Source organism: Schistocerca piceifrons, chromosome 4 (assembly GCF_021461385.2).
Source record: "Schistocerca piceifrons isolate TAMUIC-IGC-003096 chromosome 4, iqSchPice1.1, whole genome shotgun sequence".
Classification (NCBI taxonomy): domain Eukaryota; kingdom Metazoa; phylum Arthropoda; class Insecta; order Orthoptera; family Acrididae; genus Schistocerca; species Schistocerca piceifrons.
Window position 1 is genome coordinate 848,027,857 of NC_060141.1, and position 18,335 is coordinate 848,046,191.

Sequence of the window (18,335 nt, forward strand, 5' to 3'; positions counted from 1 at the left end):
AATGGTTCAAATCATAGACAGTAAGAAGAGACAGTCTTCTGGTACTAGAGTCGGCAATGTGCTTTTTGTATTTAATTCCGATGCAATTTCTGTGTTTCATTGTCAATAAGAAGGTCAGAGAGATACAGTAAACCCGAAGTGAAGCATTGGATTCTACAACTAGTGCCAAAGGAATGGTTCAAAACATAGACAGTAGGAAGAGTCAGTTCTCTTGTACTTAAGTCGGCAATGTGCTTTAGTATTTAATTCCGTTGCAATTTCTGTGTTTCATCGTCAATAAGAAGGTCCAAGCGATACAGTAAACCGGAAGTGAAGCATCCGAAGCTGAAACTGGTCTCACAGGAAAGGTTCAAAACATGGACAGTAAGAAGAGTTAGTTTTATTGTACTTAATTCAGCATTGTGCCTTTTGTATTTAATTCCGATGCAATTTCTGTGTTTCATCGTCAATTAGAAGGTCAGAGGGATACAGTGAACCTGAAGTGAAGCATCGGAATCTATAACTAGTGTCACAGGAATGGTTCAAAACATAGACAGTAATAAGAGTCAGTCTTCTTGTACTTAAGTCGGCATTGTGCCTTTTGTATTTAATTCCGATGCAATATCTGTGTTTCATCGTCAATAGGAAGGTCAGAGGGATACAGTAAACCTGAAGTGAAGCATCGGATTCTACAACTAGTGTCACAGGAATGGGTCAAAACATAGACTGTATGAAGAGTCAGTTTTCTTGAACTTAAGTCGGCATTGTGCCTTTTCTATTTAATTCCGATACAATGTCTGTGTTTCAACGTCAATAAGAAGGTCAGAGGGACACGGTAAACCCGAAGTGAAGCATCGGAATCTATAACTAGTGTCACAGGAATGGTTCAAAACATAGACAGTAAGAAGTGTCAGATTTCTTGCACTGAAGTTGGCATTGTGCCTTTTGTAATTAATTCCGATGGAATTTCTGGGTTTCATCGTCAATAAGAAGGTCAGAGGGATACAGAAAACTTGTAGTGAAGCATCGAAATCTATAACTAGTGCTACAGGAATGGTTCAAAACAACGACAGTAAGAAGAGTCAGTTTTCTTGTACTTACGTTGGCATTGTGCCTTTTCTATTTAATTCCGATGCAATTTTTGTGTTTCGTCGTCAATAAGAAGATACAAGGGATACAGTAAACCTTAAGCATCGGAATCTAAAACCGGTCTCACAGGAAGGTTTCAAAACTTAGACAGTAAGAAGAGCCAGTCTTCTTGTACTTGAGTTGGCATTGTGCCTTTTGTATTTAATTCCGATGCAATTTCAGTGTTTCATCGTCAATAAGAATGTCCAAGAGATACAGTAAGCATATAGTGAAGCATCGGACTCTAAAACTGGTCTCACAGGATATGTTCAAAGCATAGTCAGTAAGAAGAGTCAGTCTTATTGAACTTAAGTCAGCATTGTGCCATTTCTATTTATTTCTGATTCAATTTCTGTGTTTCATCGACAATAAGAAGGTCCAAGGGATACAGTAAGCATATAGTGAAGCATCGGAATCTAAAACTGTTCTCACAGGAAATGTTCAAAACATAGTCAGTAATAAGAGTCAGTCTTCTTGTACTTAAGTCAGCATTGTGCCTTTTCTATTTAATTCTGATTCAATTTCTGTGTTTCATCGCCAATAAGAAGGTCAGAGGGTTACAGTAAACCTGAAGTCAAGCATCGGAGTCTATAACTAGTGTAAGAGGAATGGTTCAAAACATAGACAGTAAGAAGAGTCAGTTTTCTTGTACTTAAGTCGGCATTGTGCCTTTTGTATTTAATTCCGATACAATTTCTGTGTTTCTTCGTCAATAAGACGGTCAGAGGGATACAGTAAACCTGAAATGAATCATCGGAATCTATAACTAGTGTCACAGGACTGGTTCAAAACATAGACAGTGAGAAGAGTCAGTTTTCTTGTACTTAGGTCGGCATTGTTCCTTTTGTATTTAATTCCGAAGCAATATCTCTGTTTCATCGTCAATACGGAGGTCAGAGGGATACAGTAAACCTGAAGTGAAGCATCGGAATCTATAACTAGTGTCACATGAATGGTTTAAAGCATAGACAGTAAGAAGAGTTAGTTTTCTTGAACTTAAGTCGGCAGTGTGCTTTTGTATTTAATTCCGATGCAATATCTGTGTTTCATCGTCAATAAGAAGGTCAGAGGGATACAGTAAACCAGAATTGAAGCATCGAAATCTATAACTAGTGTCACAGGAATGGTTCAAAACGTAGATAGTAAGAAGAATCAGTTTTCATGTACTTAAGTCGGCATTGTGCGTTTTCTATTTAATTCCCATGCAATTTCTATGTTTTATCGTCAATAAGAAGGTCAGAGTGATACAGTAAACCTGAAGTGAAGCATCGGAATCTATACCTAGGGTCACAGGAATGGTTCAAAACATAGACTGTAAGAAGAGCCAGTCTTCTTGCACTTAACTCGGCATTGTGCCTTTTGTATTTAATTCTGATGCAATTTCTGTGTTTCATCGTCAATAAGAAGGTCAGAGGGATACAGTAAACCTGAAGTGAAGCATCGTAATCTATAACTAGTGTCACAGGAATGGTTCAAAACATAGACAGTAAGAAGAGCCAGTCTTCTTGTACTTGAGTCGGCTTTGTGCCTATGTATTTAATTCCGATGCTATTTCTGTGTTTCTTCGTCAATAAGAAGGTCAGAGGGATACAGTAATCCTGAAGTGAAGCATCGGAATCTATAACTAGTGTCACAGGAATAGTTCAAAATATAGACAGTAAGAAGAGTCAGTCTTCTTGTACTTAAGTCGGCATTGTGCCTTTTCTATTTAATTCCGACGCCATTTCTGTGTTTCATCGTCAATAAGAAGGTCAGGGGATACAGTAAACCCGAAGTGAAGCATCGGATTCTATAACTAGTGTCACAGGAATGGTTCATAACATAGACAGTAGGAAAAGTCAGTTCTCTTGTACTTAAGTCGGCATTGTGCTTTTGTATGTAATTCCGTTGCAATTTCTGTGTTTCATCGTCAATAAGAAGGTCCAAGCTATACAGTAAACCGGACGTGAAGCATCGGAATCTGAAACTGGTCTCACAGGAATGGTTCAAAACATAGTCAGTAAGAAGAGTTAGTTTTCTTGTACTTAATTCAGCATTGTGCCTCTTGTGTTTAATTCCGATTCAATTTCTGTGTTTCATCGTCAATAAGAAGGTCAGAGGGATACAGTGAAACTGAAGTGAAGCATCGGAATCTATAACTAGTGTCACAGGAATGGTTCAAATCATAGACAGTAATAAGAGTCAGTCTTCTTGTACTTAAGTCGGCATTGTGCCTTTTGTATTTAATTCCGATGCAATTTCTGTGTTTCATCGTCAATAAGAAGGTCAGACGGATACAGTAAACCTGAAGTGAAGCATCGGAATCTATAACTAGTGTCACGGTAATGGGTCAAAACATAGACAGTAAGAAGAGTCAGTTTTCTTGAACTTAAGTCGGCATTGTGCCTTTTCTATTTAATTCCGATACAATGTCTGTGTTTCATCGTCAATAAGAAGGTCAGAGGGACACGGTAAACCCGAAGTGAAGCATCGGAATCTATAACTAGTGTCACAGGAATGGTTCAAAACATAGACAGTAAGAAGAGCCAGTCTTCTTGTACATAAGTCGGCATTGTGCCTATGTATTTAATTCCGATGCAAATTCTGTGTTTCATCGTCATTAAGAAGGTCAGTGGGATACAGTAAACCCGAAGTGAAGCATCGGATTCTATAACTAGTGTCACAGGAATGGTTCAAAATATAGACAGTAGGAAGAGTCAGTTGTCTTGTACTTAAGTCGGCATTGTGCATTTGTACTTAATTCCGATGCAATTTCTGGGTTTCATCGTCAATAAGAAGGTCAGAGGGATACAGTAAACCTGAAGTGAAGCATCGGAATCTAAAACTACTGTTACTGGAATGCTTCAAAACATAGACAGTAAGAAGAGTCAGTTTTCTTGTACTTAAGTCGGCATTATGCATTTTCTATTTAATTCTGATGCAATTTCTGTGTTTCATCGTCAATAAGAAGGTCGGAGGGATACAGTAACCTGAAGTGAAGCATCGGAATCTATAACTAGTGTCACAGGAATGGTTCAAAACATAGACAGTAAGAAGAGCCAGTCTTCTTGTACTTGAGTCGGCTTTGTGCCTATGTATTTAATTCCGATGCAATTTCTGTGTTTTATCGTCAATAAGACGGTCAGAGGGATACAGTAAACCTGAAGTGAAGCATCGGAATCTATAACTAGTGTCACAGGAATAGTTCAAAACGTAGACAGTAAGAAAAGTCAGTCTTCTTGTACTTAAGTCGGCATTGTGCTTTTGTATTTAATTCCGATGCAATTTCTGCTTCTCATTGTCAATAATAAGGTCAGAGGTATACAGTAAACCTGAAGTGTAGCATCAGAATCTATAACTAGTGTCACAGGAATGGTTCAAAACATAGACAGTAAGAAGAGTCGTTTTCTTCTACTTAATTCGGCATTGTGCCTTTTCTATTTAATTCCGATGCAATTTCTGTGTTTCATCGTCAATAAGAAGGCCAGAGCGATTCAGTAAACCTGAAGTGAAGCATCGGAATCGATAACTAGTGTCACAGGAATGGTTCAAAACATAGACAGTAAGAAGTGTCAGTTTTCTTGTACTGAAGTTGGCATTGTGCCTTTTGTATTTAATTCCGATGGAATTTCTGTGTTTCATCGTCAATACGAAGGTCAGAGGGATACAGAAAACTAGTAGTGAAGCATCGAAATCTATAACTAGTGCTACAGGAATGGTTCAAAACAACGACAGTAAGAAGAGTCAGTTTTCTTGTACTTACGATGGCATTGTGCCTTTTCTATTTAATTCCGATGCAATTTTTGTGTTTCGTCGTCAATAAGAAGATCCAAGGGATACAATAAACCTTAAGCATCGGAATCTAAAACCGGTTTCACAGGAAGGTTTCAAAACATAGACAGTAAGAAGAGCCAGTCTTCTTGTACTTGAGTTGGCATTGTGCCTTTTGTATTTAATTCCGATGCAATTTCAGTGTTTCATCGTCAATAAGAATGTCCAAGGGATACAGTAAGCATATAGTGAAGCATCGGAATCTAAAACTGGTCTCACAGGATATGTTCAAAGCATAGTCAGTAAGAAGAGTCAGTCTTATTGAACTTAAGTCAGCATTGTGCCTTTTCTATTTAATTCTGATTCAATTTCTGTGTTTCATCGCCAATAAGAAGGTCAGAGGGTTACAGTAAACCTGAAGTCAAGCATCGGAGTCTATAACTAGTGTAACAGGAATGGTTCAAAACATAGACAGTAAGGAGAGACAATCTTCTTGTACTAGAGTCGGCAATGTGCTTTTTGTATTTAATTCCGATGCAATTTCTGTGTTTGATCGTCAATAAGAAGGTCAGAGGGATACAGTAAACCTGAAGTGAAGCATCGGAATCTATAACTAGTGTCACAGGTATGGTTCAAAACATAGACAGTAAGAAGAGTCAGTTTTCTTGTACTTAAGTCGGCATTGTGCCTTTTGTATTTAAGTCCGATTCTATTTCTGTGTTTCATCGTCAATAAGAAGGTCAGAGGGATACAGTAATCCTGAAGTGAAGCATCGGAATCTATAACTAGTGTCACAGGAATAGTTCAAAACATAGACAGTAAGAAGAGTCAGTCTTCTTGTACTTAAGTCGGCATTGTGCCTTTTCTATTTAATTCCGATGCCATTTCTGTGTTTCATCGTCAATAAGAAGGTCAGTGGGATACAGTAAACCCGAAGTGAAGCATCGGATTCTACAACTAGTGCCACAGGAATGGTTCAAAACATAGACAGTAGGAAGAGTCAGTTCTCTTGTACTTAAGTCGGCAATGTGCTTTAGTATTAATTCCGTTGCAATTTCTGTGTTTCATCGTCAATAAGAAGGTCCAAGCAATACAGTAAACCGGAAGTGAAGCATCGGAATCTGAAACTGGTCTCACAGGAAAGGTTCAAAACATGGACAGTAAGAAGAGTTAGTTTTATTGTACTTAATTCAGCAGTGTGCCTTTTGTATTTAATTCCGATGCAATTTCTGTGTTTCATCGTCAATAAGAAGGTCAGAGGGATACAGTGAACCTGAAGTGAAGCATCGGAATCTATAACTAGTGTCACAGGAATGGTTCAAAACATAGACAGTAATAAGAGTCAGTCTTCTTGTACTTAAGTCGGCATTGTGCCTTTTGTATTTAATTCCGATGCAATATCTGTGTTTCATCGTCAATAGGAAGGTCAGAGGGATACAGTAAACCTGAAGTGAAGCATCGGAATCTATAACTAGTGTCCCGGGAATGGGTCAAAACATAGACAGTAAGAAGAGTTGGTTTTCTTGAACTTAAGTCGGCATTGTGCCTTTTCTATTTAATTCCGATACAATGTCTGTGTTTCATCGTCAATAAGAAGGTCAGAGGGATACAGTAATCCTGAAGTGAAGCATCGGAATCTATAACTAGTGTCACAGGAATAGTTCAAAACATAGGCAGTAAGAAGAGTCAGTTTTCTTGTACTTAAGTCGGCATTATGCATTTTCTATTTTATTCTGATGCAATTTCTGTGTTTCATCGTCACCAAGAAGGTCGGAGGGATACAGTAAACCTGAAATCAAGAATCGGAATCTATAACTAGTGTCACAGGTATGGTTCAAAACATAGACAGTAAGAAGAGTCAGTCTTCTTGTACTTGAGTCGGCTTTGTGCCTATGTATTTAATTCCGATGCAATTTCTGTGTTTCATCGTCAATAAGAAGGTTAGAGGGATACAGTAAACCTGAAGTTAAGCATCGGAATCTATAACTAGTGTCACAGGAATAGTTCAGAACGTAGACAGTAAGAAGAGTCAGTCTTCTTGTACTTAAATCGGCATTGTGCTTTTGTATTTAATTCCGATGCAATTTCTGCTTCTCATCGTCAATAATAAGGTCAGACGTATACAGTAAACCTGAAGTGAAGCATCGGAATCTATAACTAGTGTCACAGGAATGGTTCAAAACATAGACAGTAAGAAGAGTCGTTTTCTTGTACTTAATTCGGCATTGTGCCTTTTCTATTTAATTCCGATGCAATTTCTGCGTTTCATCGTCAATAAGAAGGCCAGAGCGATTCAGTAAACCTAAAGTGAAGCATCGGAATCGATAACTAGTGTCACAGGAATGGTTCAAAACATAGACAGTAAGAAGTGTCAGATTTCTTGTACTGAAGTTGGCATTGTGCCTTTTGTATTTAATTCCGATGGAATTTCTGTGTTTCATCGTCAATAAGAAGGTCAGAGGGATACAGAAAACTTGAAGTGAAGCATCGAAATCTATAACTAGTGCTACAGGAATGGTTCAAAACAATGACAGTAAGAAGAGTCAGTTTTCTTGTACTTACGTTGGCACTGTGCCTTTTCTATTTAATTCCGATGCAATTTCTGTGTTTCGTCGTCAATAAGAAGATCGAAGGGATACAGTAAACCTGAAGCATCGGAATCTAAAACCGGTCTCACAGGAAGGTTTCATAACATAGACAGTAGTAAGAGCCAGTCTTCTTGTACCTGAGTCGGCATTGTGCCTTTTGTATATAATTCCGATGCAACTTCAGTGTTTCATCGTCAATAAGAATGTCCAAGGGATACAGTAAGCATATAGTGAAGCATCGGAATCTAAAACTGGTCTCACAGGACATGTTCAAAGCACAGTCAGTAAGAAGAGTCAGTCTTATTGAACTTAAGTCAGCATTGTGCCTTTTCTATTTAATTCTGATTCAATTTCTGTGTTTCATCGACAATAAGAAGGTCCAAGGGATACAGTAAACATATAGTGAAGCATCGGAATCTAAAACTGTTCTCACAGGAAATGTTCAAAACATATTCAGTAATAAGAGTCAGTCTTCTTGTACTTAAGTGAGCATTGTGCCTTTTCTATTTAATTCTGATTCAATTTCTGTGTTTCATCGCCAATAAGAAGGTCAGAGGGTTACAGTAAACCTGAAGTCAAGCATCGGAGTCTATAACTAGAGTCACTGGAATGGTTCAAAACATAGACAGTAAGAAGAGACAGTCTTCTGGAACTAGAGTCGGCAATGTGCTTTTTGTATTTAATTCCGATGCAATTTCTGTGTTTCATTGTCAATAAGAAGGTCTGAGGGATACAGTAAACCTGAAGTGAAGCATCGGAATCTATTACTAGTGTCACAGGAATGGTTCAAAACACAGACAGTAACAAGAGTCAGTTTTCTTGTACTTAAGTCGGCATTGTGCCTTTTCTATTTAATTCCGATACAATTTCTGTGTTTCATCGTCAATAAGACGGTCAGAGGGATACAGTAAACCTGAAATGAAGCATCGGAATCCATAACTAGTGTCACAGGAATGGTTTAAACATAGACAGTAAGAAGAGTCAGTTTTCTTGAACTTAAGTCGGCAGTGTGCTTTTGTATTTAATTCCGATGCAATATCTGTGTCTCATCGTCAACAAGAAGGTCAGTGGGATACAGTAAACCTGAATTGAAGCATCGAAATCTATAACTCGTGCACAGGAATGGTTCAAAACGTAGATAGTAAGAAGAATCAGTTTTCATGTACTTAAGTCGGCATTGTGCCTTTTCTATTTAATTCCCATGCAATTTCTATGTTTTATCGTCAATAAGAAGCTCAGAGGGATACAGTAAACCTGAAGTGAAGCATCGGAATCTGTAACTAGTGTCACAGGAATGGTTCAAAACATAGACTGTAAGAAGAGCCAGTCTTCTTGCACTTAAGTCGGCATTGTGCCTTTTGTATTTAATTCTGATGCAATTTCTGTGTTACATCGTCAATAAGAAGGTCAGAGGGATACAGTAAACCTGAAGAGAAGCATCGGAATCTATAACTAGTGTCACGGGTATGGGTCAAAACATAGACACCAAGAAGAGTCAGATTTCTTGTACTTAAGTCGGCATTGTGCCTTTTGTATTTAATTCCGAAGCAATTTCTGTGTTTCATCGTCAATAAGAAGGTCAGAGGGATACAGTAAACCTGAAGTGAAGCATCGGAATCTATAACTGGTGTCACAGGAATGGCTCAAAACATAGACAGTAAGAAGAGTCAGTTTTCTTGAACTTAATTCGGCATTGTGCCTTTTGTATTTAATTCCGATGCAATATCTGTGTTTCATCGTGAATAAGAAGGTCAGAGGGATACAGTAAACCTGAAGTGTAGCATCGAAGTCTATAACTAGTGTCACAGGAATGGTTCAAAGGCATAGACAGTTAGAAGGTTGAGATTTCTTGTACTTAAGTCGGCAATGTGCCTTTGTATTTAATTCCGATGCAATTTCTGTGTTTCATCGTCAATAAGAAGGTCAGAGGGATACAGTAAACCTGAAGTGTAGCATCGAAGTCTATAACTAGTGTCACAGGAATGGTTCAAAACAAAGACAGTAAGAAGAGTCTGTTTTCTTGTACTTAAGTCGGCATTGTGCCTTTTCTATTTAATTATGATGCAAATTCTGTGTTTCGTCGGCAATAAGAAGGTCAGAGGGATACAGTAAACCTGAAGTGATGCATCGGAATCTAAAACCAGTCTTACAGGAAAGTTTCAAAACATAGACAGTAAGAAGAGCCAGTCTTCTTGTTCTTGAGTCGGCATTGTGCTTTTTGTATTTAATTCCGATGCAATTTCTGTGTTTCATCGTCAATAAGAAGGTCAGAGAGATACAGTGCACCTGATCTGAAGCATCGGAATCTATAACTAGTGTCACAGGAATGGTTCAAATCATACACAGTAAGAAGAGTCAGGTTTCTTGTACTTAAGTCTGTATTGTGCTTTTTCTATTTAATTCCGATGCAATTTATGTGTTTCATCGTCAATAAGAAGTTTAAAGGGACATAGTAAACATATAGTGAAGCATCGGAATCTAAAACTGGTCGCACAGGAAATGTTGAAATCATAGTTAGTAGGAAGAGTCGGTCTTCTTGTACTTAAGTCAGCATCGTGCCTTTTGAATTTAATTCTGATGCAATTTCTGTGTTTCATCGTCAATAAGAACGTCCGAGGGATACAGTAAACATATAGTGAAGCATCGGAATCTAAAACTGGTCTCACAGGAAATGTTCAAAACACAGTCAGTAAGAAGTGTCAGTCTTCTTCTACTTAAGTCGGCATTGTGCATTTTGTATATAATTCCGATGCAATTTCTGTGTTTAATCGTCAATAAGAAGGTCCAAGGGATACAGTAAACATATAGTGATGCATCGGAATCTAAAAATGGTCTCACAGGAAATGTTCAAAAGATAGTCAGTAAGAAGAGTCAGTCTTCTTGTACTTAAGTCGGCGTTGTGCCTTTTGTGTTTATTTCCGTTGCAATTTCTGTGTTTCATCGTCAATAAGAAGGTCAGAGGGATACAGTAAACCTAAAGTGAAGCATCGGAATCTATAACTAGTGTCACAGGAGTGGTTCAAACAAAGACAGTAAGAAGAGTCAGTTTTCTTGTACTTAAGTCGACATTGTGACTTTTCTCTTTAATTCCGATGCAAATTCTGTGTTTCGCCGTCAATAAGAAGGTCCGAGGGATACAATAAACCTGTAGTGAAGCTTCGGAATCTATAACTAGTGTCACAAGAATAATTCAAAACATAGACTGTAAGAAGAGTCAGTTTTTCTGTACTTAAGACGGCATTGTGCCTTTTGTATTTAATTCCGATGCCATTTCTGTGTTTTGTCGTCAGTAAGAAGGTCCAAGGGATACAGTAATCCTGAAATGAAGCATCGGAATCTAAAACCGGTCTCACAGGAAATGTTCAAAACATAGACAGTAAGAAGAGCCAGTCTTCTTGTACTTGAGTCGGCTTTGTGCCTATGTATTTAATTCCGATGCTATTTCTGTGTTTCATCGTCAATAGGAAGGTCAGAGGGATACAGTAATCCTGAAGTGAAGCATTGGAATCTATAACTAGTGTCACAGGAATAGTTCAAAACATAGACAGTAAGAAGTGTCAGACTTCTTGTACTTAAGTCGTCATTGTGCCTTTTGTATTTAATTCCGATGCAATTTCTGTGTTTCATCGTCAACAAGAAGGTCGGAGGGATACAGTAAACCTGAAATGAAGCATCGGAATCTATAACTAGTGTCACAGGTATGGTTCAAAACATAGACAGTAAGAAGAGGCAGTCTTCTTGTACTTGAGTCGGCTTTGTGCCTATGTATTTAATTCCGATGCAATTTCTGTGTTTCATCGTCAATCAGACGGTCAGAGGGATACAGTAAACCTGAAGTGAAGCATCGGAATCTATAACTAGTGTCACAGGTATGGTTCAAAACATAGACAGTGCGAAGAGCCAGTCTTCTTGTACTTGATTCGGCATTGTGCCTTTTGTATTTAATTCCGATGCAATTTCTGTGTTTCATCGTCAATAAGAAGGTTAGAGGGATACAGTAAACCTGAAGTTAAGCATCGGAATCTATAACTAGTGAACACAGGAATAGTTCAAAACGTAGACTGTAAGAAGAGTCAGTCTTCTTGTACTTAAATCGGCATTGTGCTTTTGTATTTAATTCCGATGCAATTTCTGCTTCTCATCGTCAATAATAAGGTCAGACGTATACAGTAAACCTGAAGTTTTGCATCGGAATCTATAACTAGTGTCACAGGAATGGTTCAAAACATAGACAGTAAGAAGAGTCGTTTTCTTGTACTTAATTCGGCATTGTGCCTTTTCTATTTAATTCCGATGCAATTTCTGTGTTTCATCGTCAATAAGAAGGCCAGAGCGATTCAGTAAACCTAAAGTGAAGCATCGGAATCGATAACTAGTGTCACAGGAATGGTTCAAAACATAGACAGTAAGAAGTGTCAGATTTCTTGTACTGAAGTTGGCATTGTGCCTTTTGTATTTAATTCCGATGGAATTTCTGTGTTTCATCGTCAATAAGAAGGTCAGAGGGATACAGAAAACTTGAAGTGAAGCATCGAAATCTATAACTAGTGCTACAGGAATGGTTCAAAACAATGACAGTAAGAAGAGTCAGTTTTCTTGTACTTACGTTGGCATTGTGCCTTTTCTATTTAATTCCGATGCAATTTCTGTGTTTCGTCGTCAATAAGAAGATCCAAGGGATACAGTAAACCTGAAGCATCGGAATCTAAAACCGGTCTCACAGGAAGGTTTCATAACATAGAGAGTAGTAAAAGCCAGTCTTCTTGTACCTGAGTCGGCATTGTGCCTTTTGTATTTAATTCCGATGCAACTTCAGTGTTTCATCGTCAATAAGAATGTCCAAGGGATACAGTAAGCATATAGTGAAGCATCGGAATCGAAAACTGGTCTCACAGGACATGTTCAAAGCATAGTCAGTAAGAAGAGTCAGTCTTATTGAACTTAAGTCAGCATTGTGCCTTTTCTATTTAATTCTGATTCAATTTCTGTGTTTCATCGACAATAAGAAGGTCCAAGGGATACAGTAAACATATAGTGAAGCATCGGAATCTAAAACTGTTCTCACAGGAAATGTTCAAAACATATTCAGTAATAAGAGTCAGTCTTCTTGTACTTAAGTGAGCATTGTGCCTTTTCTATTTAATTCTGATTCAATTTCTGTGTTTCATCGCCAATAAGAAGGTCAGAGGGTTACAGTAAACCTGAAGTCAAGCATCGGAGTCTATAACTAGAGTCACTGGAATGGTTCAAAACATAGACAGTGGGAAGAGACAGTCTTCTGGTACTAGAGTCGGCAATGTGATTTTTGTATTTAATTCCGATGCAATTTCTGTGTTTCATTGTCAATAAGAAGGTCAGAGGAATACAGTAAACCTGAAGTGAAGCATCGGAATCTATAACTAGTGTCACAGGAATGGTTCAAAACATAGACAGTAAGAAGAGTCAGTTTTCTTGCACTTAAGTCGGCATTGTGCCTTTTCTATTTAATTCCGATACAATTTCTGTGTTTCATCGGCAATAAGACGGTCAGAGGGATACTGTAAACCTGAAATAAAGCATCGGAATCTATAACTAGTGTCACAGGAATGATTTAAAACATAGACAGTAAGAAGAGTCAGTTTTCTTGAACTTAAGTCGGCAGTGTGCTTTTGTATTTAATTCCGATGCAATATCTGTGTCTCATCGTCAATAAGAAGGTCAGTGGGATACAGTAAACCTGAATTGAAGCATCGAAATCTATAACTCGTGCAACAGGAATGGTTCAAAACGTAGATAGTAAGAAGAATCAGTTTTCATGTACTTAAGTCGGCATTGTGCCTTTTCTATTTAATTCCCATGCAATTTCTATGTTTTATCGTCAATAAGAAGGTCAGAGGGATACAGTAAACCTGAAGTGAAGCATCGAAGTCTATAACTAGTGTCACAGGAATGGTTCAAAAGCATAGACAGTTAGAAGGTTGAGATTTCTTGTACTTAAGTCGGCATTGTGCCTTTGTATTTAATTCCGATGCAATTTCTGTGTTACATCGTCAATAAGAAGGTCAGAGGGATACAGTAAACCTGAAGAGAAGCATCGGAATCTATAACTAGTGTCACGGGTATGGGTAAAAAACATAGACAGTAAGAAGAGTGAGTTTTCTTGTACTTATGTCGGCATTGTGCATTTCTATTTAATTCTGACGCAATTTCAGTGTTTCATCGTCAATAAGAAGGTCAGAGGGATACAGTAAACTTGAAGTGAAGCATCGGAATCTATAACTTGTGTCACAGGAATAGTTCAAAGCATAGACAGTAAGAAGAGTCAGTCTTCTTGTACTTAAGTCGGCATTGTGCCTTTTGCATTTAATTCCGATGCAATATCCGTGTTTCATCGTCAATAAGAAGGTCAGAGGGATACAGTAAACATGAAGTGAAGCATCGGAATCTATAACTAGTGTCACAGGAATGGTTCAAAGCGTAGACAGTAAGAAGAGTCAGTTTACTTGTACTTAATTAGGCATTGTGCCTTTTGTATTTAATTCCGATGCAATATCTGTGTCTCATCGTCAATAAGAAGGTCAGTGGGATACAGTAAACCTGAATTGAAGCATCGAAATCTATAACTCGTGCAACAGGAATGGTTCAAAACGTAGATAGTAAGAAGAATCAGTTTTCATGTACTTAAGTCGGCATTGTGCCTTTTCTATTTAATTCCCATGCAATTTCTATGTTTTATCGTCAATAAGAAGGTCAGAGGGATACAGTAAACCTGAAGTGAAGCATCGAAGTCTATAACTAGTGTCACAGGAATGGTTCAAAAGCATAGACAGTTAGAAGGTTGAGATTTCTTGTACTTATGTCGGCATTGTGCATTTCTATTTAATTCTGACGCAATTTCAGTGTTTCATCGTCAATAAGAAGGTCAGAGGGATACAGTAAACTTGAAGTGAAGCATCGGAATCTATAACTTGTGTCACAGGAATAGTTCAAAGCATAGACAGTAAGAAGAGTCAGTCTTCTTGTACTTAAGTCGGCATTGTGCCTTTTGCATTTAATTCCGATGCAATTTCCGTGTTTCATCGTCAATAAGAAGGTCAGTGGGATACAGTAAACCCGAAGTGAAGCATCGGAATCTATAACTTGTGTCACAGGAATGGTTCAAAACATAGACAGTAGGAAGAGTCAGTTGTCTTGTACTTAAGTCGGCATCGTGCTTTTGTACTTAATTCCTATGCAATTTCTGGGTTTCATCGTCAATAAGAAGGTCAGAGGGATACAGTAAACCTGAAGTGAAGCATCGGAATCTATAACTAGTGTCACGGGAATGGGTCAAAGCATAGACAGTAAGAAGAGTCAGTTTTCTTGAACTTAAGTCGGCACTGTGCCTTTTTTATTTAATTCCGATACAATGTCTGTGTTTCATCGTCAATACGAAGGTCAGAGGGACACGGTAAACCCGAAGTGAAGCATCGGAATCTATAACTAGTGTCACAGGAATGGTTCAAACATAGACAGTAAGAAGAGCCAGTCTTCTTGTACATAAGTGCACATTGTGCCTATGTATTTAATTCCGATGCCGATTCTGTGTTTCATCGTCACTAAGAAGGTCAGTGGGATACAGTAAACCCGAAGTGAAGCATCGGAATCTATAACTTGTGTCACAGGAATGGTTCAAAACATAGACAGTAGGAAGAGTCAGTTGTCTTGTACTTAAGTCGGCATCGTGCTTTTGTACTTAATTCCTATGCAATTTCTGGGTTTCATCGTCAATAAGAAGGTCAGAGGGATACAGTAAACCTGAAGTGAAGCATCGGAATCTAAAACTAGTGTCACTGGAATGCTTCAAAACATAGACAGTAAGAAGAGTCAGTTGTCTTGTACTTAAGTCGGCATTAAGCATTTTCTATTTAATTCTGATGCAATTTCTGTGTTTCATCGTCAATAAGAAGGTCGGAGGGATACAGTAAACCCGAAGTGAAACATCGGAATCTATAACTAGTGTCACAGGAATAGTTCAAAACGTAGACAGTAAGAAGAGTCAGTTTTCTTGAACTTAAGTCGGCATTGTGCCTTTTGTATTTAATTCCGATGCAATATCTGTGTTTCATCGTGAATAAGAAGGTCAAAGGGATACAGTAAACCTGAAGTGTAGCATCGAAGTCTATAACTAGTGTCACAGGAATGGTTCAAAAGCATAGACAGTTAGAAGGTTGAGATTTCTTGTACTTAAGTCGGCATTGTGCCTTTGTATTTAATTCCGATGCAATTTCTGTGTTTCTTCGTCAATAAGAAGGTCAGAGGGATACAGTACACCTGAAGTGTAGCATCGAAGTCAATAACTAGTGTCACAGGAATGGTTCAAAACAAAGACAGTAAGAAGAGTCTATTTTCTTGTACTTAAGTCGGCATTGTGCCTTTTCTATTTAATTATGATGCAAATTCTGTGTTTCGTCGGCAATAAGAAGGTCAGAGGGATACAGTAAACCTGAAGTGATGCATCGGAATCTAAAACCTGTCTTACAGGAAAGTTTCAAAACATAGACAGTAAGAAGAGCCAGTCTTCTTGTTCTTGAGTCGGCATTGTGCCTTTTGTATTTAATTCCGATGCAATTTCTGTGTTTCATCGTCAATAAGAAGGTCAGAGAGATACAGTGCACCTGATCTGAAGCATCGGAATCTATAACTAGTGTCACAGGAATGGTTCAAATCATACACAGTATGAAGTGTCAGTCTTCTTCTACTTAAGTCGGCATTGTGCATTTTGTATATAATTCCGATGCAATTTCTGTGTTTAATCGTCAATAAGAAGGTCCAAGGGATACAGTAAACATATAGTGATGCATCGGAATCTAAAAATGGTCTCACAGGAAATGTTCAAATGATAGTCAGTAAGAAGAGTCAGTCTTTTTGTACTTAAGTCCGCGTTGTGCCTTTTGTATTTATTTCCGTTGCAATTTCTGTGTTTCATCGTCAATAAGAAGGTCAGAGGGATACAGTAAACCTAAAGTGAAGCATCGGAATCTATAACTAGTGTCACAGGAGTGGTTCAAACAAAGACAGTAAGAAGGGTCAGTTTTCTTGTACTTAAGTGGACATTGTGACTTTTCTCTTTAATTCCGATGCAATTTCTGTGTTTCGCCGTCAATAAGAAGGTCCGAGGGATACAATAAACCTGTAGTGAAGCTTCGGAATCTATAACTAGTGTCGAAAGAATAATTCAAAACATAGACTGTAAGAAGGGTCAGTTTTTCTGTACTTAAGACGGCATTGTGCCTTTCGTATTTAATTCCGATGCCATTTCTGTGTTTTGTCGTCAGTAAGAAGGTCCAAGGGATACAGTAATCCTGAAATGAAGCATCGGAATCTAAAACCGGTCTCACAGGAAATGTTCAAAACATAGACAGTAAGAAGAGCCAGTCTTCTTGTACTTGAGTCGGCTTTGTGCCTATGTATTTAATTCCGATGCTATTTCTGTGTTTCATCGCCAATAAGAAGGTCAGAGGGATACAGTAATCCTGAAGTGAAGCATCGGAATCTATAACTAGTGTCACAGGAATAGTTCAAAGCATAGACAGTAAGAAGAGTCAGTCTTCTTGTACTTAAGTCGGCATTGTGCCTTTTCTATTTAATTCCGATGCCATTTCTGTGTTTCATCGTCAATAAGAAGGTCAGTGGGATACAGTAAACCCGAAGTGAAGCATCGGATTCTATAACTAGTGTCACAGGAATGGTTCAAAACATAGACAGTAGGAAGAGTCAGTTCTCTTGTACTTAAGTGGGCATTGTGCTTTTGTATTTAATTCCGTTGCAATTTCTGTGTTTCATCGTCAATAAGAAGGTCCAAGCGGTACAGTCAACCGGAAGTGAAGCATGGGAATCTGAAACTGGTCTCACAGGAAAGGTTCAAATCATAGACAGTAAGAAGAGTTAGTTTTCTTGTACTTAATTCAGCATTGTGCCTTTTGTATTTAATTCCGATGCAATTTCTGTGTTTCATCGGCAATAAGAAGGTCAGAGGGATACAGTGAACCTCAAGTGAAGCATCGGAATCTATAACTAGTGTCACAGGAATGGTTCAAATCATAGACAGTAATAAGAGTCAGTCTTCTTGTACTTATGTCGGCATTGTGCCTTTTGTATTTAATTCCGATGCAATTTCTGTGTTTCATCGTCAATAAGAAGGTCAGAGGGATACAGTAAACCTGAAGTGAAGCATCGGAATCTATAACTAGTGTCACGGGAATGGGTCAAAGCATAGACAGTAAGAAGAGTCAGTTTTCTTGAACTTAAGTCGGCACTGTGCCTTTTTTATTTAATTCCGATACAATGTCTGTGTTTCATCGTCAATACGAAGGTCAGAGGGACACGGTAAACCCGAAGTGAAGCATCGGAATCTATAACTAGTGTCACAGGAATGGTTCAAAACATAGACAGTAAGAAGAGCCAGTCTTCTTGTACATAAGTGCACATTGTGCCTATGTATTTAATTCCGATGCCGATTCTGTGTTTCATCGTCACTAAGAAGGTCAGTGGGATACAGTAAACCCGAAGTGAAGCATCGGAATCTATAACTTGTGTCACAGGAATGGTTCAAAACATAGACAGTAGGAAGAGTCAGTTGTCTTGTACTTAAGTCGGCATCGTGCTTTTGTACTTAATTCCTATGCAATTTCTGGGTTTCATCGTCAATAAGAAGGTCAGAGGGATACAGTAAACCTGAAGTGAAGCATCGGAATCTAAAACTAGTGTCACTGGAATGCTTCAAAACATAGACAGTAAGAAGAGTCAGTTGTCTTGTACTTAAGTCGGCATTAAGCATTTTCTATTTAATTCTGATGCAATTTCTGTGTTTCATCGTCAATAAGAAGGTCGGAGGGATACAGTAAACCCGAAGTGAAGCATCGGAATCTA